Below are 25,725 nucleotides of genomic sequence, written 5' to 3' on the forward strand. Positions count from 1 at the left end.
CGGACAGTGACCCAGGGCCGGGATTCGAACCCGGGTCCTCAGCGCCGTAGGCAGCAATGCTAACCACTGTGCCACCGTGCTGCCCAGAATATGTCTTTTTGATCAGATCCATCACAGTTTGTTAGCCTCTTTCCATTAAGAAAATATCCAAATTTATTTTTGTCAGATCCAAAAGGGTTGAACTTACATTAAATTCCATCCACCCTTTTTTACTCACTCGCTTAATCTGTCTGCATCCTTTTATTTGCACAGAACAAATGGTTACATGTTCAGTCCCTGTGCTGCAGCGAGTCAGCCCATCTCAGCTTGGACAGCTGTTGTTACATTAGAATTAGCTTCCGGTGCTCAGGATTACAAGGTGTCCACCCATCACCAACCCCCCCCCCCCCCCCCCCCCGCGCCGCGCCCCCTCCCACCACCACCAACATGAGGAAATGGGCAGCACAGTGGAGGGCAGCACGGTAGCACGATGGTTAGCAGTTGTTTCCCAGCTCCAGGGTCCCAGGTTCGATTCCCTGCTTGGGACACTGTCTGTATGGAGTCTGCACATTTCCTCCGGGTGCTCCAGTTTCCTCCCACAGTCCAAAGATGTGCAGGTTAAGTATTGGCCATGTTAAATTGCCTTTAGTGTCCAAAAAGGTTAGGTTGCGTTACGGCGATAGGGTGGAAGTGTGGGCTTAGGTGGGGTGGCTCTTTCCAAGGGACGGTGCAGACTCGATGGGCCGAATGGCCTCCTTCTGCACTGTAAATTCTATGATTCTATGATATGATAACTGTGCTCTTGTAGACATCAGTCAAGGTCATGAATGGGCTTGGGTATGTTTTTCACAGTTGAATGAGCAGCCCACCCATGTTGCCTCAGGAGTAAGAATGGCTACTTGGGGAAAGTACTGGAGAGACAGCTGCTTTGTCCAGCATGAGTCAGAGGTTTCAAAGCAAGATTAGACAAGGTAGCATCAGCAAATTATACAGCAGAGAAGGCGGCCATTTGGCCTATTATGCTAGTGCTAGTTCTTTGGTGAAGTTCGGACCGGGCGCAAAACACCGTTACAGCCAATGCCGTCCCCCGGATGTGATTTTAGCACCTGCTGGGAAAAACCTGGCACTGCCGGGGAGGGCGTGAAGTGGGCAGGTGTCGAGAAAAGGGAGGGTGTGGGCTGGCGCTTCTAATGAGTTCCCTCGGGGGTACAGCTGTCAAAAGGAACAGGTGACCTGTAAAAAAAGTCATTGCATTGAAAAACAATGCAATAGATGTCTTGGCGACACATTGAAACACAGACCTTTTCAAATTTTATTTCAGTCCGGACATTACATCCCGCCCTGTGTCAAGGTTGCAGCTAAAATGTAAAGGCCGCCTGTCCAATCTGCCCACCCGCCATCCGTGAAATTAGTCGGGCCGCGTCAAATTGCGTTCAGTTGGCCGCTTAATGAGCTAAATTCCTGGTTGGTTTTCAGTGGGTGGGCTTCGGATTCCCATGTGCACCAGCCGACTAAAATATTGCATTAATGCGCAATGACATTGGGAGGCACGCCCAAGCAACGTAAAAGTCTGGCCAAGGTAATTAGCCCCATGGCCCCTTTCTTTCTCACAGCGTTATAAATATCTTCCCTTCTCGTGTTTATCAATTCCTTTTCAAAGTTACTCATAAATCTGCTTCCACCACCGTTTCAGGCAGTGCACTCCAGATCACAGAAACTCGCTGTGTAAAATAATCTGATCATCTCGGGTATCACCCGAGGTAGGGTGCTCTGTCAGAGGGTCGGTGTAGGCACAATGGACCGAATAAATGGCTGCCTTCTGCGCTGTAGGAATTCTAAAAATTCAATCTCTACTTCTTTTGCCAATTACCTCATGCCTGCATTCTCTGGTTATCAACGACTCTTCTTCAGTGGAGACAGTTCCGCGTTTTAAATTTATAGCGCCCAATTCTTTTTTCCCAATTAAGGGGCAATATAGTGTGGCCAATCCACCTACCCTGCACATCTTTGGGTTGTGGGGGCGAAACCCATGTAAACACGGGGAGAATGTGCAGACTCCACACGGACAGGGACCTGGGGCCGGGATCGAACCCGGATCCTCGGCGCTGTGAGGCAGCTGTGTCGCCAGTTTCGAGTTATTTACCCTGTGAAAATCCTTCACGATTTGGAATGTAAAAATAACAAAAGCATTGCAGAATAGCTTCGCTCCCCCATCCTGGAGCGGGACAGAATACAAAACCTGTATACGCAGCACGAGATACCTTATGAAGATACCTTTTCCTTCAGAGGTTAATGTTTTCAGCCAAAGTAAAACCTGAAGTTGCGATAAAGGAAATGAATTATATATCATCACAATCCAAACGGTGACAGCAGCTTTAATCACAAAACATGCAGCATTGACTTGAATAATATGCTGAGGAAGTGATCTGCAAGAGGAGAACCTGGGTGGGAGCCGGGCTTCACAGGCTATGCAGACCACCAGAGCTGGGGATGTTTCAGGACTGTGGCAAGGACAACGGGCGTCTTAAATGATTCCTGCATTGGAGAACATCCACATCAGCAGTCACGCCTCTGCGCCAGAGGTTGTGGTGCTGCACAAGCAGAGATGGTGCATAACAATTAGATATAATTATCACTTCAGAATTAATTCTGTGCGCAGTGTGGCCAATTCATTTAACCTAGGATGATCATGTTAAATGATTTTATTCCTCTTACGTTTTCTTCCCTTCCCGTCCTGAGAATGTGCTGGGCTCCAGGCAGCATCTCTTGGCATCTCGTTACGGTAACTATTCTGCAGGCCAGACAAGTTTTGACACTGAGCCACAAAAACAAATCAGGTATTGGGACAGATGGTCAAAGAATTGGGTTTTGAGGGAGCATCTTGGGAGAGGTTAAGAGGTTCAGGTAAGGAATTTGAGAGCGAAGGGGCCCAGGCATCAGCGAGAATCGAAGATGTGCGAGAAGGCAGAGTTGGAGAAAGGCAAAGTCTGGGAGGATTGGAGGGCTGGCGACGGTTACAAAGGACGCTGGGGAACTGCGTAAAACTGCTCACCACCCCCCATGATTGAAACACAGAGAGCTCCGTCGGAACACAAGGCGATGATGAATCAGTCTGACTCCACCCTACCCCCTGACAAACGCCCCTTTGTCACCGTGCACAAAGCAAACTTTACAACTGCACATACTTGAAAATATCCTGGGTAGCAAGTGTTGCAATTTCTGAGAGGCACCAGAACAAACGTATGCATCACTTTCTAGGCTCGTAATGATCACGTGAAAGTGTTGTAGTGCCTTTGAAATTTTCAGAACAGGAGGAAGAAATATGCACCTTGAAGGAGCTTAGGACGAAGAGCAGACTCTTCAGCCCATCGAGTCTGTTCAGCCATTCAATGAGATTAGGGCTGATCTGTGCCTCCACTTTATCCATTGATACCTCTGCCTAACAAAATTACATTAATCTTAGTCTTGGAACCAGCAACTGGCTCCCTATATAAAACGTTCGTTAGGCAACAGCAAGTGTATTGTGTGCAGTTCTGGTTGCCACACTATAGGAGGATGTGATTGAAAGGGTGCAGAGGAGATTCACCAGAATGTTACCTGGGCTGGAGTGTTTCAGCTTTGAAGAGAGTCTGGTTAGGCTGGAGTTGTTTCCTTGGAGCAGAGAAGGTTGAGGGGGTACATGATCGAGGTGTACACAATTATGAGGGATAGTTCGGAAAGATAGGAAAAATCCTTTCCCCTTGGTTGAGGGGTCAATAACCAAGGGCATAGATTTAACATAAGGGGCAGGAGATTTAGAGAGGATTTTAGGAAAATCTTTTTCACACAGAGGTGGGAATGTGGAACTCATTGTCTGAAAGGGTGGTGGAGGCAAGAACCCTCACAACACTTAAGAAGCATTTAGATGAGCATTTGAAATGTCAGAGCGTACAAGGCTACGGACCCAGTGCTGGAAACTGGGACTAGAATAGTTAGGTGCTTCATGGCTGGCATTGACAGGATGGGCCGAAGGGCCTCTTTCTGTGTTGTAAAATTCGATAACTCGATGGCACCCACAGCCCTTAGGGAAAGAAAGTGCCGATTTCTACTAGATTTCACAATTGAACGGCCTTGCTCTAACATTCTGATCGTTGGTCCTTGATTGGGTCACCAACAACACCCCTCTCCCAACCTACCCAACCAAGGTGAAAATAGTAAGAGGTCTTACAAGTGTTGTAAGACTTCTTACTGTGCTCACCCCAGTCCAACACCGGCATCTCCACATCAAGGTGAAAATAGTTTTCCCCTATCTACCCTGTCAAATTATTTTGTGATTTTAAATACTTGAGTCTTTCAATCTTACATCCTTCAATCTTAGCCTCAATGGATCATGGGGTAGGCTGTCCTCGTAGTGTCTCAGCTGCCGTCAGTGGTAGAACTCATGCCTTCGCATTCGAAAGGTTATGGGTCCCATTGCATTTCAGGGCAAGAGCTTAAACGTCACTGCATTGTAATACTGAGGGAGTGCTGCACTGCCAACGATGTAATCTTTCGGATGAGACATTGAGACCCTGTCTGGCTTCTCACGTCGACATGAAAGGTTCCATGTTACCATATTGGAGCAGAGGGGTGACTATCGGTGCCTTGGTCAATACTGATTGCCCAATCAACATCACAAAAAAATGGATAAACTTGTTATCACAGTGTTGCATGTGGGATCTTGCTGTGCAAATTTACTCCTACATTTCTGATGTTATGACAGCGACTACACTTCAAACAAATACCTAATTGGTGGCAAAGATTGAGATGTCCCTGAAAGGTGACAGAAAAATGGCGGTCTTTTAGTCCCAATATCATTCTGGTGAATCTACGCTGCACCCTCTCCATTGATGTGGGGGCCTAGAACTAAACACAGTACCATGGCTGGGGTCAGACGAGTATCACAAGGAGGGATTATTTTAAATTGCTGGGACTGGAAGAAATGGAATGAGAACCGAATGGGATTTAGAAATGGCAGCCAGTCACGTCGGCCAGGTTATATGCAGGACAAAATAAATTACCTTGTGTTTAATAAATTCGTCAAAGAGGAAGAAACTTCAGGACTTTTTACACGCTGCACGTTAATTGGTGCACATCGAAACCCCGGAGTTCCTGTCATATGCCGCGTGGGGAAGGGGTCGTTGAAATGTGGAATTAGTCAGATTACTACAGAGCAATACTTGCCTGCGCGCGTTTGACCCCCTGGCGGGCGAGTGCGACGACATGCTCATCAACACAGCTCCTTGTGAGTGGAAAGAGGTTCAGCTGTGAATGGCAGCTAATTCCGCTGCCATGGCAACGTGTCTTGGTGATGAAGTAGCTTGTAAGAACCAAGTGACAGTTACCAGAGGTGCGTGGTAATAAAAATCAATGTGGACGGGGCCGCGGTGCGCTGCAGAGGCTGCCGTGATGTGTAATCAGAGCTGGAGTCAAGGATGCAGAAGCAAATGTGACAGGCCCAGAACAAGTCCAATTCAAACGGGGTTTTATTTAAACTTTCCAAGTTGATCTTCAAAACCTGTTGGAAATGCAGCGCCACTTAAGCACGTGATCAAAGGCGGCAGGACTCTGCTTTTCCAAAACAAAAGTGAAATTCTGCAGATGCTGGAATCGGAAATAATAACAGAAAATGATGGGAATATGAAACAGGTCTGGTCGCATCTGTGGAGAGTGAGTGAGAGAGTTAACGATGACTATACTTATTGGAGCAGCTGGACATATTGTATTTTCCTCCCTGCTGCCCCTTCTGTTTAGGGAGGTGTAAATACAATTAAATGCAAGTAATCTGCATTGCTCAAAAGGGATTAACTAATATCACGTTGTTGCTTGTGGAATCTTGCTGTGTGCAAATTTACTGCCCCCCCCCCATGCGCTAACAATTGCACACAGAAACACGAAACGGTACAAAAGAGGCTTTATTACCGTGAGATGTTATTCCCTCAAGTGGAGCTGTAAAATGGCAGCTCAGGAGACTTCATGGATATTTATACTGCTCCATGTGGGCGGAGCTAGCCGGCAGGGGCTTACCGACAAACCTGTAATAGCAGGTACTATTGTACACCCCCTAATAGAGGCACACATATATATATATACAGTGGTATTACCAAACCCCTATTGCCAACTATCCCGACACCTGACCTTCCCTCATTGAGATGGGCGGGATTCTCCAGCCTACCCCAGCTGCGTATTTATCAGCGACACGCCATTTGCTGGTGGCGGGATTCTCTGCCCCAGCTGCTGTCAATGGGCATTCCCAATGAAGCCACCCCACGCTGCCGGGAAACCCACAGGCAGGGGTGCGCTGCCGGTATGACCGAAGAATATCAGCGGCGTGAACAGACGGAGAATTCCGGATGTGATATACTAGAGGTTCAAAAAAATTTTGTTAGAATGAATGAATAGGAAAGGAGCTGTTACATTGATGGGTTTTTCGTTACAGATTCCCCAAATAGTGAGAAGGAGACTTGGGAGCAAATCTGTAGATAAATCTTCAAACAAATGTAAATATAATTGAACAGTAATAGGACTCCAAGTGCAATAATGTATAGACTGGGGGAAAGCAGTATAAAGGGCAGTAAGGAAGACTTGCATGGCCAACATATTGCTCTGGATTAATCACTGTTGTTAGTGGGGGCTGAAGGTGTATTGATAAATGGCCTTGTCTCGTGTGCAGTGCTGGCCACAGCCAGCGTACTCCTTGTGTGTTACATTAAGATGTGTCATGAAGGGAGATTTAGGTAGTGTGTCTATGAAAGCTATCCTTTGAACTGATATAGGATGAAATTAGGAAGCACTTAGAGAGAGATGGTCAAATAAGGAACACTCAGAATGGATTTATAAAGGGCTGAGAAAGCTTGGCTAACTTAATTGATGTTCCAGAGATCAAAGAGCAGGAGACAGCCATTACTGCCTCTAAAAGGGATGGAATCTAGCTCCATGTGTTTACTTATAAATAATGGCCCTGCAACAACGCATGAGAACAGCAGGAATGTTCTTTGGTCAGTTCATTTTATATTACTAAATGTCTAAAGTAAATATAAATAACCATGTGTCATCAGTAAAACAGCATTATTGAGAGGAGGAATTATTTTGATTATAGGATCAGGGTGTCGCTGGCTACACCAGTTTTTGATAACCCTCCCTAATTGCCCTTCAGAAGGTGGTGGTGATCCTGAAATTTTGCAGTCCATGCAGTGGAGGTACATCCACTGTGCTATCAGGGAGGTTATTCCAGGTTTTTGACCCAGCAACAGTGAAGGCATGCAATATACTTCAAAGTCAAAGATGGTGAGTCGCTTGGAGGGGAACTGGCAGGTGGTGATGTTCTAATGTATCTGCTGCCCTTGTCCTTCTAGGTGGTAGTGGTCGTGGGTTTGGAAGGTGCTGTCAAAGGAACCTTGGTGAGTTACATAGGAACATAAGAATTAGAAGCAGAAGTAGGCAATTCAGCCCTTCAAGCCTGCTCTGCCATTCAATCAGATCATGGCTGACCTCTTCTCAGTCTCAAATCCACCCCCCTGCCTGTGACCCATATCCCTTTAACCCGTTTTTTATCAGAAATACAGAGCCGTATTTTCCGTTTCCGTCTCAGTGCTGACACCAACGGAGAATCCGTGGACTTTCACATTGGAAACATCAGCGCTACACCTGCACCGATTCTGCTCCTGGTGAGGGGCTAGCACCGGTGCCGCGTGGAACACCATTTAAACCCATGGAAAACAGTGTGGGAACGGGCGGGTCTGTGAAGGACACTCGCAGGGTTGATAAGCTGCAGCTGCGCTTAAACAATACACCCCCCACACACACACTGATCGGAGCCGAAATGATGGGACGGGCTGTGCTTGAGCGCCCATACTGCTGATGGGTCGGCTACGGCCAGAGGGCAACCAGGAGGGGTGCCGGGGGGGGAGGGGTCCCTATATGACCCAGGGCACCCGATTTGCAGCGGGTTGTTAGCTCTTGGCTGCCTTGCTCGCTGTGGTAATGGTGTTGCGTACCTGTCCTCCCTAACCCCACAGATCATCTCCTGGCCACCCCTAATACACATCTCCCTTCGGCCCTGACAGAAGTCCCCCAGCCAGCAGCACAGCTGTTGACAAAGTATGGTGCAGCTGGACACGTCCGTACGCCTTCTCTCTCTCTCAGCAGCCACCACGCCTGGTTCACGATTTGTGAGAGCGCACGTGGACCGTGCCGTCGTGAACTCGCCCATCGGAGGTGGAGGATCGCAGGTGGGCCCACTAATGATACGTGAACGGTGTTTCAACTACGCGTGCATTACATTAATGCCGTTTTCAGGAAGGTGGAGCATCGCAAATCAGCATCAAACCAGCGCCTTCCCAAAATTTCAGCGTCAGGGTGCATTCTTCGCCCGATTTTGGCGTTGGCCAATGGAGAATCCGGCCCATTCTATCTATCTATAGATGGACTTGTCTATCTCCTTCTTGAAACCATTTTATGATTCAGACTCCACCGCACTATGGGGCAGCGAGTTCCACAAATTCACCACCCTCCACAAGAAGTAGTTCCTCCTCATCTCAGTTTTAAATCTACTGCCTCTCAACCTACGGTAGCATGGTGGTACAGTTGTTAGCACTGCTGCCTCACAGTGCCAGGGACCTGCGTTCGATTCCATCCTCGGGTAACTGTGTGGAGTTTGCACATTTTCCCCGTGTCTGCATGGGATTCTCCAGGTGCTCCGCTTTCCTCCCACAGTCCAAATATGTGCAGGTTAGGTGGTTTGGTCATGTTAAATTGTCCCTTCGCGTGGGGTTGCAGGAATAGGATGGGGGATTCGGCTTAGGTAGGGTAGTCTTTTGAAGGGTCGGTGAAGACTCGATAGGCTGAATGGCCTCATTCAGCATCGCAGGGATTCTATGATTCTATGATATAGGTGACCTCTCATTCTGGATTACTGCAATGCATCTTGTATATGGTACAGTGTGTCGGTGGGGGGGGGGGGGGGGGGGGTGGGGGGGGGGGGGGGGGGGGGGTTGGGGAAATTGAATGTTTAAAGTAGTGGATGAGGTGCCAATCAAGCGGGCTGCTTCGTCCTGAATGGCATTGAGCATCTTGAGTGTTGTTGGAACTGCACTCATCCAGGTAAATTAAGAATATTCCATCACGCTCCTAACTTGTGCCTTGCAAGTAATGGACAGGCTTTGGGAAGTCAGGAGGTGAGTTACCCTTCGCAAAATTCCCAGCCTCTTGTATCCACAATATTTATATGGTTAGTCCAGTTCAGTTTGTGGTCAATAGCAAGCCCAAGAATGGTAATGGTGGTGGATTTATCAATGGTAATTCCATTGAATGTCAAGGAGAGATGGTTACCTTCTCTCTTGTTGGAGATGGCCTGGCCTTTGTGCATGTGTGCTGTACTGGGACTCAGACTGCTTCATTATCTGAGGAGTTGCGAATGGTGCTGAACATTGTGCAATCATTTGTGAAAATCCCCATTTCTAACCTGATGGAGGGAAGGGTATTAATGAAGCAGCTGAAGATGGTTGGGCCTAGGTCACTACCCTGAGAAACTCCTGGGACCTCCAGGCACCACAGCCATCTTCCTTTGTGCAAGGCATTTCTCCAACCAGTGGAGAGTTTCCCCCTGGTTGCAATTCCCTTCAGTTTTGCTCGGGCTCCTTGAAGCCATACTCAATCAAATGCTCCCATGATGTCAAAGGCAGTCACATTCATTTACCACTGGGCTTCAGATCTTTTGTCCATGTTTGGACCATGGCTGCAAAGAGGTTAGGAGCTGAGTGACTGTGGCAGAACGCTAACCTAGCATCAGTGAGCAGGTTATTGCTGAGTAAGTGCTGCTTGATAGTGCTGTTGCTGAGGATTGAGAGCAGACTGATAGGGCAGTAATTGTCCGAAACAAAAACAGAACATGCTGGGCAATCGCAGCAGATATGACAGTATCTGTGGAGGGAGAGCGGAGTTAGCATTTCGAGTCTGGATGACTCTTTGTCGAAGCTTTAGGTTGATTAATTGGCCGAGTTAGATTTGTTCCTGTTCTGGATAGGACATATCTGGGCAATTTTCCACATTGTCAGGTAGATGCCAATTATGTAATTGTAGTGGCACAGCATGTCAATGGTCACTACTAATTATTGAACCATTACTACATCCAGTTCCTTCAGCCGTTTCTTGACAGCATGTGAAGCGAATCGCATTGGCTGAAGACTGGCATCTGTGATGCTTAACCTCTGGAGGAGTTTAAGATGGGTCATACACTCAGGACCTCTGGCTGAAAATGGTTGCAAATGCTTCAGCCTTGTACTTTGTACTGACATGCTGTGATTCCCGTCATTAAGGATGGGGTTGTTTCTGAAGTCTCCTCCTCCTGTTGTTTACTTGTCCACCACCATGCATGACTGGATGCGGCAGGACTACAGAGGTTAGGTCTGATCTATTGGTTGTGGGATCATTTAGCTCTGGTTATTGCATGCTGCCTCTGTTGTTTGGCACATGTGCTGTTCTGAGTTGTAGCTTCAACCAGGTTGACACCTCATTTTTAGGTATTCCTGGTGCTGCTCCTAGCATGCCCTCCTACACTCCTTAGTGAACCAGGATTGAACCCCAGTTTGATGGTAATGATAGAGTAAGGGATATGCCGGGCCATGAAGTTACGGATTGTGGTTGATTACAATTCTGCCACTGCAGTTGGCCCACAGTGCCTCATGGATGCTCAGTTTTGAGCTGCTAGACCTGGTCTGAATTGGTGGTAATGCCACACAACATGATGGTGCATGTCCTCAGTATAAAGGCAGGACTTTGTCTCAATAAAGACTGTGCGGTGGTTACTCCTACCAATACTGTCATGGACAACGTCTCGTGAGGCCGAGCACAAGTAGCTTTTTCTCTCTTAGTTCTCCCACCACCTGTCGCAGGCCCAGTCTGGCAGATATGTTCTATAGGATATGAGCACTCTTTCTGATGGACATTGAAGTCTCCCGCCCAATGTATATACTCTGTCACTGACACCCTCAATTATTTCAAGTAGTGATCAACTTGGAAGATTACTGATTCAGCAGTTGGGGAGAGCAGAAGGTAGCAATCAGCAGGAAGATGCCTTGCCCAAGTTTGACCTGATGCCATGTGGCTTCATGGGATCTAGAGTCAATGTTGAAAACTCCAAGGGCCATTTACTGCTAACTGCTAACACTGTGCACCCTCTCTAATGGGTCTGCTGGTGATGGAGGACATTGGCCATAAGATATGAATCAGTGAAGGTGACTGTCAGACGATTTCTTGAAGAATCATTGTGTCTGTTCCCCCAATTTTGGCACAAGTCCTCAGATGTTTGTGAAGGTGTCTTTGCAGAGTTGACTTGTCATTTCTGTTCCTGATTCTGCCAGTTTTCATTCTTATTCAACTTTCCTATAGTGATTTGATACAACTGAGTGGCTTGTTGGGCCATTTCAGAGGGGCAGGACGTTTCAACCACATTGCTGTGCGTCTGGAGTCACATTTCTGTCAGGCCAGATAAGGACGGTGGATTCCCTTCGCTAAAGGTCATTGGTGAACCAAATGGGCTTTCCTGTAGTTTCTTGGAAGAAACTAGGACATTGTCTGTCAGGTATAATTTGGTGAGGTTAGTTTTTTTAGATTTCTAGATTTATTAATTAAGTGACTCATAATTAAAGAAAATTCCATTAGCGTTGTGGTGGGATTTGAAACTTGTTTCCTTCTGGGTCTCTGCTTTACAAATTTAGTAACTTTACCACTATGCTACAGTTCGCTGTTGCCTGGCTGTCCATTAAAGAAGGTCCCAATATTCACCACACAACCAGATTCACACACATACTTAGAAGCATAATAGATGAGATCGTGACATTATCTAGCAGAACATTATTGTGAACAAACATTTATCTGTACTTACTGGCTGATGTGATAAATGTAAGAAATTGGTATCTATATTGCATTATATATCTGTCACAATAATGTTTTTCAATGCTTGAGTTCAGGTATATGTATATATCTGGTGCAGTAATCTTATCAAAGAATCTAGGTTAGGATTTCCAGACATTGGGGCTGCAGAAGGTGCAATTCAGATGTCATAAAAGCAAGATCATCATTCATTCCAACCATGTATGGAATTTAGTCATGATTGCTGAGATTCCCTGGGAGCAGATAATTTGAGGCCTTATGTTTAGACTTAGTATCTAGCGTTCATTAGCAGAGGAATTGAATTTAAGAGTCGCGAGGTGATGATGCAGCTGTACAAAACCTTGGTCAGGCCACATTTGGAGTACTGTGTGCAGTTCTGGTCACCTCATTTTAGGAAGGATGTGGAAGCTTTGGAAAAGGTGCAAAGGAGATTTACCAGGATGTTGCCTGGAATGGAGAGTAGGTCTTATGAGGAAAGGTTGAGGATGCTAGGCCTTTTCTCATTGGAACGGAGAAGGATGAGGGGCGACTTGATAGAGGTTTATAAGGTGATCAGGGGAATAGATAGAGTAGACAGTCAGAGACTTTTTCCCCGGGTAGAACAAACCATTACAAGGGGACATAGATTTAAGGTAAATGGTGGAAGATTTAGGGGGATGTCAGAGGTAGATTCTTTACCCAGAGAGTAGTGGGGGCATGGAATGCACTGCCTGTGGAAGTAGTTGAGTCAGAAATGTTAGGGACCTTCAAGCAGCTATTGGATAGGTACATGGATTAGGGTAGAATAATGGAGTGTAGATTAATTTCTTTTTAAGGGCAGCACGGTAGCATTGTGGATAGCACAATTGCTTCACAGCTCCAGGGTCCCAGGTTCGATTTCGACTTGGGTCACTGTCTGTGTGGAATCTGCACATCCTCCCCCTGTGTGCGTGGGTTTCCTCCGGGTACTCCGGTTTCCTCCCACAGTCCAAAGATGTGCAGGTTGGGTGGATTGGCCATGATAAATTGCCCTTAGTGTCCAAAATTCTATGATTAACCTGGGACAAACGTTCGGCACAACATCGCGGGCCGAAGGGCCTGTTCTGTGCTGTATTTCTCTATCTCTATCTATCTTAGGTAAGCAGGTCAGGGGATCTAATGTAAATAATGGGAGGAGCCAGGTCTGCAGCAGAAAGTTTAGTTTTTAGTTTTGCTGGCAGCTTTGAGCTGAGCAGCAGATTATGACAAAGACTGTCAGGTTAAGCAGTAGTCTGACACAGACAAAAGGGGCACGATTCAGCAACCACATTGCACTCGGCATGGATCTGGGTGCAAAGGGTAAATCGCACAGTAGCCTCAAATCGGACTCTGCACCTGATGCAGGGGTGATCAAGCCAGCGCGATCTGGATAATTCTCATTTAAATACCCGGGCGCCGGATGCACCCAGCACCCGGGAGTCAATGGCTGCACCTGCGAGCCCTCATCAATGTGCCATTAAGCACTGGTTTCCACAAATGTTGACTTGGCGAGACAGCACTTTGGGGGTCTTGCAGGCCATTAGAGACCCCCGGTTAGTCAGGAAGAGGTCAGAGTGATACCCTGGCACTCCTCCTGGCACCTAGGTACCTTGGCACTGCCACCCTGACACTGGCAGTTTGCCAGGGGGCCGGCTTCGGAGGGGCGGGGGCTTTGTCCATAAGAGCAAGTGTGAGGGGGAGGTTCAAGGGCCCCAGAAAAGTTGGGTGGAAGCTGGATTCCTGAAAGTCAGGGGATGCTGAAGGGGATAGTCTAGAGATCAGGGCAGTCTTCAAAAATGGCACCCTGATCTGCGAGGAGTCAGTCCAACTGGCAAGATCAGTTTGCCAGTGCAGCATGACTGCCGATATTTGGCCTCGATGGGGAGAAACCCCCTGAGCCAACATAAAATGACAAAGTGCCGTTGAGTAGCGGTGAGATTCTTGGCGCTGCAGCTGCTGCGGAACACCCTGCCAAATGCACCCGAAAGCGGACTTTAACTTTTTTCTGCTGAATCGCACCCAAGGAATCTGCAGGTGCAGGCTGTTTCTTGACAGGCTTTCTCCCTTTCTTCAAGCAGTGTTTCCAAGAAATCTCGATCCAGAGGACAGCAAGTAGCCCTGTGTTTGCTAACTTTATTTACCAGTTGCTTTTGACCTGTGACAGGTTTGCTTGTTTGGAGATAGAGAAGGGATCAGTTACAAGTACAAGTGCTTCCTTTTACTGTGACAACTTGTTTAACCGTTAAATGCAAACTATTTTCTGTGATGTTAATGTAGTTTATTCCTGTGTTAATAATAAGGTTTGTTTTCATATAAACATGTCCCCTATTTGTCAGTGGAATCATTCCTGGAACGAAATATCCTTCCCTCACAGTTTTACAAAAAGAAAAGTTTGGGTTCTTGTCCGGTAACCTAACAAATATTGGTATCTGGTCTGGGATCTTAATACTTAGTACAAGACTTAAACTGGAGGAGATGGAGCAGTCTATTCCTCTCTACCAGCTCCCGCCATTATTGACCTGTATTATTGGTACTCTGACCATAATAAAGACTCGATTGTTGATCTCTAACAGACAAATAGGATCACCACATGAGGGGACAGTGGTAATAAGTTTAGCCTGACTGTTCCAAGCATTTCTTCTCAAAAATGGGTCAAATATGTCACGCTCCATCAACAAAAGGAGCCTTTGCAGCCATTTCCTTTGTGAACCTGTATTATATATGGGGCTGGATTCTCCGCAGCCCCGCGCCGCAATTGCGTTTGGCGCGAGGGGGGGAAGAATCCATTTTCACACCGAAATCGGGCCCGGCGCTGGTCCGATGATTCTCTACTTCGAGATAGTGCCATAGGATCTTTTACATTCATCTGAGAAGAATGGGGACCTCAGTTTAATGTCTCATTTGAAAGACTCTAAGAGGCAAGAATCCAACATGCTCAATGTCTTGGAACCTGTGTGTGCCACACACCCAATGTACAGGAGTCCTGGTGTGTAGAACACACACAATATCCGAGGGCTTGTGTACCATACACACATTGTACAGGAGTCCTGGTGCGTACAACACACACAATATCCAGAGCCCGTGTGCGATGCACCCATTGTACAGGAGTCCTGGTTTGTACAACACACACAATATCTGACAGCCCGTGTGCCACACACCCAATGTGCATGAGTCCTGGTGTGTACAACATACACAATATCCAAGAACCCGTGTACCATACACTCATTGTACAGGGATCTTGGTGTGTACAACATACACAATATCTGAGAGCCTGTGTGCCGTACGTCCATGTACAGGAGTTCTGGTCTGTTCAACACACACAATATCAGAGAGCCCGTGTGTGGTCCACGCATTGTCCTGATCTTTACAACACACACAATGTCCGTGAGCCCGAGTGCTAGTGCCATGTGCTTGAAATACCTTTGAAGCCTTAGAAATCAGTTTGGAATACTAGTATTGATTTTCATTTGACAAATTTTCGACCATGCCAAACAGGCAACATTGGCAACCCAAGTTGGAGCAGACCAAAATACTGCACTTTGCAAAGGTTCAGTTGCAGATATCAGTAGATCCTTCCATAAGCGACAGCATTCTATCGAGGAAATGAGATTCATGCTGAGAGGTACTTGCAAACTTCATGTTCAGTCAATAATGTAAATTAGACAGGGCCACAACAATGAGACGTGATTCCGAATGTGAAAATGATGTTCTCTCAGTGAATGCGTAATGCATTCTAAATCTATTTCTGAAATCTTTACCTCATATATTCCAAGCCTCGATCTTTAGATAATTAAATCTATAGATATTTTTAAAAGTCTACAATTTTGAAACTGACATTTTGAAACCCTATAAATGTCATAGTTAGGGCAGCACGGTGGCGCAGTGGGTTAGCCCTGCAGCCTCACGGTCCCAGGTTCGATCCCAGCTCTGGGTCACTGTCCATGTGGAATTTGCACATTCTTCCTGTGTTTGCATGGATTTCGCCCCCACAACCCAAAGATGTGCAGTAGGTTAGGTGGATTGGCCACACTAAATCGCCCCTTAATTGGAAAAAATAAATTGGGTGCACTAAATTTATTAAAAAAAAAAATTTTTAAATCATAGTTGATGTACACAACATATAATTATGGGCAATAATTGATGGCATTGGTACTGGCACCCACACCCCAAGAATGAATGAATCAAAAGTCTCGGGTAAGTGGTGCTCCGGTTTCCTCCCATAATTCCCAAAAGACGTGCTTAGCAGGACATTTGGACGTTCTGAATTCTCCCTCAGAGTAACCAAACAGGTGTCATACTGTGGCGATAGCGTTGCTATTAACATTTTGTGGTAGTCTGTGTAGAGGTATTACGGTACCTAGTAATGCTGGAACACCATTGGTAGATAATGTATGCTTTCCATTGGTCGAGCCTGTATGGTAGCTCCGCCATGCAAGGCAGGGTATAGGAGCCCGTGCCGCCCCAGCAGCTGCCTTTCTGTACCTGAGCTGCTGTGGGAAACATCTAGCTTATTAAAGCCTTCAGTTGGACTACAACCTTGCCTTAGTAGTCATTGATCGTGCATCACATTTAACATAATTTACAGTGCAGGAGAGCGTCATTTGGCCCATTGAGTCTGCACCACCCCATGGAAAGAGCACCCCACCCAAGCCCCACACCTCCACCCTATCCCCGCAACCCAGTAACCCCACCCAACCCTTTTGGACACGAAGGGCAATTCAGCATGGGCAATCCACCTAACCTGCACATCTTTGGACTGTGGGAGGAAACCGGAGCACTCGGAGGAAACCCACGCAGACACAGGGAGAATGTGCAGACTCCGCACAGACAGTGACCCAAGCCGGAAATCAAACCTGGGACCCTGGTGCTAACCACTGTGCTACCGTGCTGCCCTGTGAGGAGTTCAATGATTTTGCCCAGTGATGATGGAGAAACTGTGACACAAGCCCAATGTGGGATGGTGTGTAATTTGGACAGGGATTTTCAGGTGACGATGCCCCCATGCATTTACTGCCCTTCTCAATATAATTATGGGATCTTATTCTTGCTGCCGAGTGTCAGGCTTCCCTGTAAGGGGCAATATTTTCGATTGTGAAGGCAGATGATAATGTATTGTTCTAAATACATTAAAACCAATGGATTACTTCAGCCTTCAAATTTTCTTGTTGGTGAGTTTAAAGGGTAATTTGTCATGACAATGGTGCAGTTTTCTGTAGTTCACCGTCCTCCGTGATGTTTTGCTTTGGTGTCACATGGCATTCTTCCAAGTTGCATTTGTTTTCTTCCCTGCACCTATTGCCCAACAGATGAAAAAAGGGTATCTTGTCTCCGAATGTTTAGTCCACAGAGATGCCATCCCGCTCGAGTCAAAGCCGGGTTAGATCCCCGGTCTGAGGCAGGTTATCCGACCTGAGATATGGTGACGTTGCGATAACTGAATTGACTCCGCTGAGCTTGCGAGGAAGGAAAGACTTCCCCCATACACCCCCACCCATCATTCAACAATCCTTACTGGGCCATGGCTGCGCGGTGAGACATTGAGAAGGAAGGGAGCAGGGGGGAGAAAAACTAGTCACAAAATAAAATGACCAAAAATATAGTTTGATATTCTGCACCATACTGTGCCTTGTGTGCAAAAACTGAGCTGCAAGATTCTGACTGGAATGTCGCTTTGTACATTGGATAAGTTGTTGAAAGTAGCAATTAGAGGGTATGATGCACTAATTTCACTCTGATTACGGGATTTAATCTTCACACTGTTTAAATAGTAGCTGCAAATTCAAACATGCACAGGTACCAAAAAGATTTGTATATAAACTCCATTCTCATTTTGGGAGAATATGTAATTGAGTGTGGAACTGTTCCTAGCTCCCCAGTTGGCTGGTGTCGCTGATGTCTGTAGTATTGGGCTGTATACATCAGAAGGTCCAAGGTTACATTTCAGGCTATCTTGGTTAGTCTGCCAAACATAGAGCACTCATTTTAATAATCTTTATTAGAGTCACAAGTAGGCTTACAATGAAGTTACTGTGAAAATCTCCTCGTCGCCACACACCGGCACCTGTTTGGTTACACTGAGGGTGAATTCAGAATGTCCAAATCTAACAAGCACATCTTCTGGGACTTGCGGGAGGAAACTGGAGCACCGCCTCACTTACCCCAGGTTTTTGGTTCATTCATCCTTGGGGTGTGTATGCCAGTACTAATGCCATCATTTATTGCCCATCCCTCGTTCTCCTTGAGACAGGGGTATTGAGCCTTCATCTTAACCTATTGAAGTCAGTGGAAAAGATGGTTCTGCATTGCTGTTGGGTGAGCAGTTCGAGGATTTTGCCCAGTGATGATGGAGGAACTGTGACACACGCCCAATTTGGGATGGTGTGTGATTTGGACAGGAATTTTTAGGTGGCGATTCCGCCATGCATTTTCTGCCCTTGTCATTGTAATAATAATAATCTTTATTGTCACAAGTAAGCTTACATTAACACTGCAATGAAGTTACTGTGAAAAGCCCCGAGTCGCCACACTCTGCCGCCTGTTCGGATGCACAGAGGGAGAAAGTCAGAATGTCCAAATTACCTTACAGCATGACTTTTGGGACTTGAGGGAGGAAACCGGAGCACCCGGAGGAAACCCACACAGGCACAGGGAGAACGTGCAGACTCCGCACAGACAGCTACCCAAGCCAGGAATTGAACATGGGACCCTGGTGCTGTGAAGCCACAGTGCTACCCACTGTGCTACCATGCTTCCCAATAAGGTGGTGCAGGCAATGGGTATGGAAGGTACTGTTGAAGGAACCTTGGCGAGTATTTGCAGTGCTGGCGATACACATTGTTGCCATGGTGCACCAGTGAATAAAGGTTTGAATGTTCAAGATGTTGAATGGGCTGTCAAATTAAAGTCGATTACTTTGTCCTAAATAGAATCCATAGATTCCCTACAGTGCAAAAGGAGGCAATTTGGCCCATTGAGTCTGCATCGACACTCCAAAAGAGCACCCCACCTAAGATCTATTTCTCGCCCTATTCCCATGACCCTGTAACCCCACTTAATGTTTGGGCATTACAGGGCAATTTAGCATGGCCAATCTACCTAACCTGCACATCACTAGACTGTGGGAGGAAACTGGAGCACCCGGAGGAAACCCACGCAGACACAGGGAGAATGTGCAAACTCCACACAGACAGTCATTCAAGGCCGAAATCAACCCCAGTCCCTGGCGCTGTGCGGCAGCAGTGCTGCCTATTATGCCACCCACATAGAATCAAGTTTCTTGTCAGTTGTTGCACATGAACTCATCCAGGCACGTGATGAATATTCACACTCATGACTTGTGCTTTGTAAGCTTTTGAGAATCAGGAGAGCAGTCATTCAATATAGATACCTAGCCTGATGATTCTGATCACCATTAACCAGGACAAGTTACCTTGGATTCAAGTTGCATGAAAAGAAACTCCATTCCCCCCAGCACCATGTCCTTCTGCTATGTCTTTCCAATTTCCAATTGTGCTTCATTGATCCTGTCTGGAAAGTGTTTATCTGTGCGTCTTTCAGTATGCTTATGAGGCGGGAGCTCGATTAGCCTCCACAGCTGAATAGTCTGTTTTTGCAATGAATTGGAGGACTGCAGGCACCCTCCAAGTTAGATTAGTGCCTTCTGAAGAAGCAAAATCAAGAGTAAAACACTAGCCTTATGAAACATTAAACAAGGGTTGAGAACCTTGAAAGAATTTCTTCAAACTCAAGTTTATTGCATCTTACTTCATGCAATCTGCATTATTGTGCCTGGCAAATGGAATGTTGTCATTTATTGAAAGGGGAATTGAGTACAAAAATAGGGAAGTGTTGCTGCATCTGGACGGGGCCTTAATGAGACCACAGTTTTGGACTCCTTACTTTAGATAGGATATAATTGAAAGGCAGTGGCATGGTGGTGTTGTCGGTGGATTAGTAATCCAGAGACCCAGAGTCATGCTCTGGACCTGGGGTTTAAATCCCGCCATGGCAGATGGTGAAATTTGAATTCAATAAAAATCCAGAATTAAAAGTCTAAAAAAGGTGACCATGAAACCATTGTTGATTGTTGTGAAAATCTGATTCACTAATGTCCTTTAGGGAAGGAAATCTGTTGTCCTTATCTGGTCTGGCCTACATGTGACTCCAGATCCAGAGCAATGTGGTTGACTTTTAAGTTTCCTCAGGGATGGGCAATAAATGCTGGCCCAACCAGCGATGCCTGCATCCCATGAACAAATAAATAAAATGTTCAGAGAAGGTTCACTCGAATGATTCCTGAGATGAAGGGGTCAGCTTATGAGGAAAGGTTCAGCAGATTCTAGGTTAGTGGGAGGATTTGGGTGGCACAGTGGTAAGCAATGCTGACTCACAGCGGCAGGGACTCGGGTTCGATTCCGACCTTGGGTGACTGCGTGGAGTTTGCACATTTTCCCTGTGTCTGCGTGGATTTTCTCCGGGTGCTCCGGTTTCCTCCCACAGTCCAAAGATGTGCAGGTTAGGTGGATTGGCCAGGGTAAATGACCCCTTAATGTCGAACGATTAGATGGGGTTATGAGGATATATCAGATGTGTGGGCCTTGGTTAGGGTGCTCTTTCAGAGGGTCAACTTGATGAGTCAAATGTCCTCCTTCTGCACTTTAGAGATTCTATGATTCTACCATTTCCCAGGCATGGGGGAGACCTGAACATTATCGGGCATAGGCCTCGGGCGGTTGGGAGGGGGTGCGTTTGGGACCCCCTCAATCAGAAGTGCCCTTCTGTGGGATGTAATATTAATTCAGAAACCTGGACTAACAGTCCGAGAGCAGGGTTCTACCGTGTCAGCGCATGAATTTGAATTCTGTTTGAAAAGAATTTGGAAATAAATAATCTCGCAACTCTCTAAGTGTCCATGATGCTGTGGGATTGTTGGTTATACCTGACAACTTCATACATGCCATTCTGTGGAAGAATCCGGCAGTCTGGCTTAGGCGTGGCTCCAGGCGCACACCAATGTGGGGCACACAGTGACATAGTGGTTAGCACTGCTGCCTCATAGAGCCAGGGACGCGGGTTCGATTCCTGCCTTGGGTGTAGAGTTTGCACATTCTCCCCGTGTCTGCGTGGGTTTCTTCCGGGTGCTCCGGTTTCCTCTCACAGTCCAAAGATGTGCAGGTTGGGTGGATTGGCCATGATAAATTGTCCCTTGGCGTCCAAAGGTTAGATGGGTTGTGGGGATAAGGTGGGGTAATGGCCTAGGTAGGGATGCTCTTTCGGAGGGTTGGTGCACACATGATGGGCCGAATGGCCTCCTCTGCACTATAGGGAGTCTATGATTCAGTGATGCTATGAATGTGGTTGACTCTGACCTGCCCTTTGGAATAGCTGAAGCAAGCCATTCAGTTGTATCAAACTGCTTCATAGTTGGTGAAATGGTGTGGGTGGGGCTGAGATAACAGCTGCTTTGAATTAAATTAGGTTAAGTACCATCCCACAAAACTGAGAACTTCTGGAATATCTCTTCAAGGTGATTAGGGGTGGGCAATACTGGCCTTTCACTGCCAATGACGTCTGCACTCTGAGAATGAATATTCAAGAAAGAAAAATGGAAAAGAAAGTCCTATTTTGGTGATGTTAGCTGGCACTAGCTCTGCAGGACCAGCTGATCAGGCTGTGGCTGTTATTCACTGTGTACACAAAGTGAATTTCCTGCAATCCTTGCTCATTCTATGGTAAAAGGTACGGGAGCGCAAATAAAGCCAGTGGGGGGGGGGGGGGGGGGGGGGTAATGTTGCCCCCAGACACCAGAATGGAGCTGCTTTTCCACACCCCTGGCAGCTCAGCCCCTAACTGCCGAACCGTTTCGACAGGCAGTTCTGCAACGCGAGTCAGTTGTGAAATTGTTTCATTGATATTTCAGTAAATGCCCCCAGAGTGAGGTTACATGTTTCTGCATGTAAATCTTTATGACCCAGACACCTGTAGAGTTTTACTGGCTGGCTGGCCTGCTAATGCGCCAGGTTTTAATGGCAATTTTGTGCTTGTAGCCGTCATTGGTCAGTTGCGATGCATGCCTTCATTCATTGATTTAGTGGAAGCTATCCCACTGTTTGTCCCCTCATCTGTCTCCTCCGTTTCATTAACACTGGAAGTTCAGTTCAGTTAGATTTCCCTGTGGTTTCTTAGCAGGAGGGCTTTTAAAGTGTTCTGCATGGCAACACCAAACAGTAGATGAGGTACCCCACCCTGTGCAATCATTTATAAACACTGTGAAATGCAAAGGGGATGATCGGGAACTAAGATAATATCAGTTTTAAATTGAATTAGGTTCTGGTGAAGCTTGACGAACGAGTAGGCATTGCATTCATATCGCACCTTCACTGTCCTCGGCATGTCCGAGAACATTGTTATGGACCAGGGTTTAGAGAACCCCAAAGTGTACCATGAAGTTCACCTGACCCACAACTTATACTAGATTGTGGTAGGGGGAACACACGGCTCACTCTACAGGTGTGGTACAGCAGAAATGGAAAAGTATTTTTTAAAGCAAAACAATGTTTATTCTATGAACTCAAGTTAACCTTTTTAAAACATACAGTGAACATCTTAGCAACCATTAATTCAAATACAACCCCCAAAGAATACAACACTGAGTAAGTGTTAGGGGCCTCACGGTAGCATGGTGGTTAGCATCAATGCTTCACAGCTCCAGGGTCCCAGGTTCAATTCCCGGCTGGGTCACTGTCTGTGTGGAGTCTGCACGTCCTCCCCGTGTGTGCGTGGGTTTCCTCCGGGTGCTCCGGTTTCCTCCCACAGTCCAAAGATGTGCGGGTTAGGTGGATTGGCCATGCTAAATTGCCCGTAGTATAAGGTTAATGGGGGGATTGTTGGGTTACGGGTATACGGGTTACGTGGGTTTAAGTAGTGTGATCATTGCTCGGCACAACATTGAGGGCAGAAGGGCCTGTTCTGTGCTGTACTGTTCTAATCCTTAATAAATTCCCAAACAACATCCAGAAAACAAAAGAAACACCTTTTAACAGAAGGACATCAGGTTTAAATTCACTACATAGAACATAGAACAGTACATAGAACAGTACAGCACAGAACAGGCCCTTCGGCCCTCGATGTTGTGCCGAGCAATGATCACCCTACTTAAACCCACGTAACCCGTATACCCGTAACCCAACAATCCCCCCATTAATCTTACACTACGGGCAATTTATCATGGCCAATCCACCTAACCCGCACATCTTTGGACTGTGGGAGGAAACCGGAGCACCCGGAGGAAACCCACTACTGAGAACATTTATAATTCTGAATTCCCTGAATTCTGAATTCACCAAATGATCAAGAGATAGTCTTTTCATGGAAGAGAAAACAACAGTACACCCGCTTTGTCTGGCTTCAGCTCCAACACTGAAATGAAACCAAAAAACACACACACCCAAGCATTTCTCAAAGTGAAACTAAAAAGCAGAGCCAGCACTCAGCTCCACCCACACTCTGACATCACTGCAGTAACATGAGCAGCCAAACATTTCTTAAAGCGACATTCTCATGACAGCATGTTACAGCCAATGAAATACTTTTGAAGTATAGTCACTGTTGTAATCCATAGAACTGCTACAGTGCAGAAAGAGGCCATTCAGCCCATCGAGTCTGTACCGACCCTCTGAAAGAACGCCCTGGTCGGAATTCTCCGGCCGTTGGCATCCCCATCAGCAGTGCACGCCCACCCGCAGGTTTCGGACACAGGGAGAATGTGCAAATTCTAAAACTCTACACAGACTGTCACCCAAGGCCGGAATTGAACCCGGGTTCCTGGTGCTGTCAGGGAACAGTGCTAACCTCTGTACTAGGTATCAGAAAGTTATAGGAAATGCAGCAGCCAATTTGCACACAGCAAAATCCCACAAACCACAACGTGATAATGGTCAGTTAATCTGTCTTTGTAATATTGATTGAGGGTTTAACATTGTTTGGGACACCAAGTAGAACTCCCCAGTTTTTTTTCCCCTGCAAAGTAGGGTCATGGGATTTTTTCCACCCATCTGAGAGAGCAGGCGGTGCCTCACTTTAACAACTCATTCGGAAAACTCATCAGAAAGCGGAGGACTCCCAATCTGGTCTCTGGAGTGGGACATGGACCCACAACCTTCTAAATCAGGAGTGACAGTGCAACCAACTGAGTTACAGCTTGATAACTCCATGAGGGAGAAAAGAATAAAAGGATATGTTGAGGAGATGAGATGAAGTAAAATGAGATGAAGCTTGTGTGGTATAGTCTAGTTGGGCTGAATGGCCTGTTTATCTGTTGTACCTCTCTGTTATTCTACAATGCGTGATCAGGCTGTTCTAAATTCTCCTCCCTCTTCCTTCGAACTTCCAAATATGCCCTCCCGCAGACATAATCCCTATTCCCAAATTCCTCACTGGGGAAACGTAATCTCATCATACAGTCTCTTAACACAAAACTGGGATAAATGTTCTGGGCCCGCTCACTGCAGGAATTGTCATGGGGTCGTCGGGTCGCAGGGTGGGGATTTGACAGCCTGTTTAAATGTCTGTTAACCTGGGGCAGAAATGTTCGGTCTCTATATAGTCGCAAGCTTCTGACGCGAAAATCGTGGCAGGCGCCGGGTTGACACCAAATGGCGATTCTCCGTCACCTCAGAATGCATTTCACTCCATGCGTTCTTTAAACACGGTTTGTATATCATTAGTGGGCCCACCCACGACTCTCTACCTCTGGTGGGCCGAGTTCCCAACGGCGTGGTTCACTTGTGCATTCAAAAACTGTGAACCTGGCGTGCTGGCTGCTGAGAAAGAGGGCGTGCGGACAATGTCCGACATCGCCATACTTCACCGACAGTCGTGCAGCTGGCCGTGGGGCTTCTGCCATGGCCGGGGGGTGGGGTAGTAGGGGGGTGGCCAAGGTGGGCTGTGGAGTTGGGGTGGACGGGTACTCAACACCATTACTGAAGCCGGCAAGGCTGCCATGCAGCTGTGCATGCTGCTCACAGCCCGCTGTAAACCTAATGCCATGGGTCGTATAGGTCCCCCCTTCAGGGTACCACCCTGGGTGCCCTTTGGCCCCAGCTGACCCATCAGCTGTATGGGCACGCCAATACAACCTGTCCCATATTTTTGGATTCGCCAAGTGTGTGTGTGAGGAATGTAATGTTTATGTGCGACTTCAGCTTGTCAGCACTGCGAGTTTCGATCACAGACCGGGTGAATCCCGCACCACTTTTCATGGTGTTCTGACACGGCACTGGTGCTAGCCCTGCGATGGTAGCAGAATCAGTGCAGGTGCGGCGCCGATTTTCAGTCGCAAAAGTCCACAGATTCTCCATTGGCATCAACGCTTAGGGCTGGATTCTCTGATTTTGAGGCTATGTCCGGAGCATGTGTCTAGTCTTACTACTAAATGTCGGCGCCGCCCCCGCACCGATGCTCTGTCCACCGATGCCTTGTAAAGCCCTGCAGATACGGATGGAGAATTGCCGGGTCCGTGGTTGCGCGTGCAGCTGTCGCGCCGTACAACATGGCGCTACCTGCACGTGGATCCAGCCTGCCAGATAGTGACCCCCTGACACAGTCCACAGCTGCCACGCGGGATCCCCGGAAACTGTGAGCACAGGTGTCCCACGCCATCGGGAAGTCGGTCCATCAGGGGCGGACCATTGGGGAGGGCCTCAGTTGACTTCCTGAGGCCGTCCCAACGGTGTGTGGCGTACACAGCGATGACGCCATTTTTGAGGGGGTGGAGCATTCGAAAAACGGCGCTGCTCCTGTTTTCGGCGTAAAAATTGATTCTCTGGCCAATCGCCGAAT

General features: G+C 47.0%; 1 protein-coding gene across 8 annotated transcripts in view; it reads left to right on the forward strand.

The window, feature by feature from the left end:
* The window catches only part of LOC119971491 (RNA-binding Raly-like protein), a 1,731,169-nt gene that overhangs the window by 1,295,955 nt on the left and 409,489 nt on the right, over window positions 1-25,725 (forward strand). The gene's annotated exons all lie outside the window — the stretch shown is intronic.

Source organism: Scyliorhinus canicula, chromosome 9, assembly GCF_902713615.1.
Source record: "Scyliorhinus canicula chromosome 9, sScyCan1.1, whole genome shotgun sequence".
NCBI classification, from domain to species: Eukaryota; Metazoa; Chordata; class Chondrichthyes; order Carcharhiniformes; family Scyliorhinidae; genus Scyliorhinus; species Scyliorhinus canicula.